The following is a 1,778-nucleotide window of genomic DNA, read 5'->3' on the forward strand; positions in this document are numbered from 1 at the left end:
TCCAGGGTTCTATGCTCCAAGGAAGGAAGCGCTGCAGCGGTTCGACTGTCGCTCAAATGGCCTTTTAATTAAAGCTTTTCTAATCATCATTACTTCCTCGTGCTTTAAATGAACTTGACATTGTCTGTAATAGGCTTGTTTGTCAAAGCAAAGATTGGTTTGTGATGATTATTATTATTTTTTAATATATATTCATTCAGAATGTAAAATTATACTTAAATAATGGAAAACTGCTGGAGCTGGGTCGTGGTTCCAGCCGGACGCGTGTCCACCTCGGTCCTGCACACAGCATTAACCTGTTCCGTGCTCTTGGCCATGGAGTGTACACTGCATAAAGGTGATTCCTGCCCTCCCTTCAGCTGTCCTGTGTCCTCCTTTGGGGCTGGAGATCATTAAAGATGATTAAAGAAATCTTCTGCTTTAAAGTCCTACTTTTAGGGTCAAGATGCTGTAACTTGTTTTTACTTGAAACAGAAATGGAAATGTCTTGCAGCATAGTGCTGGGATGGCTCTTGACCCACCCCAGACGCCCTTCGCTGAGCCAAGCTTTATTCTGCTGTTCTTGTACAAACAAACCCTTAAATTTGGTGGAAGCATCCACAAAATGACTTTATTTTAGAAGCAGGATTCCCTCCAGCCATTGTCACTTTGTGCTGTGGCCTCTGTGGCAGTGCCAAGGCCTCCAGCCCTGCCCTGAGGAGTGATGGGCTCGTTAGCCCTGCTCATGCCATCTGTGCTACCCAGTTAATTAGGCTGATGCCCACAGTCATCATTTAAGACCCCCACCTTTTCCATTACCTATTCCCAAAGCACAAGGGATGTGAACACACTTGTAAGACAATTAACAGGGACCTAATGCAGGTAAGAACAGCGCGATGCGAATGGCCACCGTCCTGCGGTCACACATCCCTTCAGAACAGATCACTGCTGCACAAGGGTTGGGGACAGCATTAGAGAAAGTTTATTACAAGGAATGTTAAAAGCCTGGACTCAGAGCAGAGAAAAGCATTTGCAAAGACCCTGGGGGCTCAGGGCTTGTCCTGTGCCACCCCGAACCCCCTCCCTGTGCCCCTTGGGAGCACCCAGGGCTGGGCGGCTCAGGCAGACACAACACGGAGCTTCAGGGGCTGGTGCAGAGAACACAGTGAGGCAACCCCTGGGGTTCCATCCCAGCCCCAGCAGCGCAGTGACAGCCAGAGCCTGGCCTCTAAAGGGACCCGTGTGAGCGCCCAGCCCTGAATGGCAAGAACTCTTTCAGTGGGTGGCTCTAAGAGCCCCCATGGAAACACACTGAAGGTAGTGCCCGAGTTGTTGTCTCGGGATGGGGTCCAGTGTAGAGCAGAGCAGTAAGAGCCTGTAAATATCCTCTCACAAATTAAAAATACAGCTATATATATAAAACACTGCCTATAAAAATTTAAATTCATAGAAAGTCCTCAAGGACACAGCAATAGAGGCATTTACTTGCGTTCGGAGAATAGGTACTAGAGCGTGTAGTAGCTGTGTAGAGCTAAACGTGCTTCTCATGAGTGGTGGATCTCTGCTCCTCTGGCCGTCCAGGTGCTGGGCTCTGGGCTTTGGCCTTGAGGGGAGGCGAAAAAGCAAAGTAAAACTGCAGTTTCCAGAGGCACTTGGTCAGAAGCAATCGACAAAACCCTCGCTGAAACTGAGGGGCTGTGAAACCAGCTCATGGTCCTGCCACAGCCGCCACGAGGGGTAACAGCCAGGCCCTGTCCTCCCTTCCCAGCGTGCCTTACCTTGGCATTCCGGCAACTGCG

The sequence above is a fragment of the Nestor notabilis genome, unplaced genomic scaffold (assembly GCF_000696875.1).
Source record: "Nestor notabilis isolate BGI_N333 unplaced genomic scaffold, ASM69687v1 scaffold24378, whole genome shotgun sequence".
In the NCBI taxonomy this organism is placed as follows: domain Eukaryota; kingdom Metazoa; phylum Chordata; class Aves; order Psittaciformes; family Psittacidae; genus Nestor; species Nestor notabilis.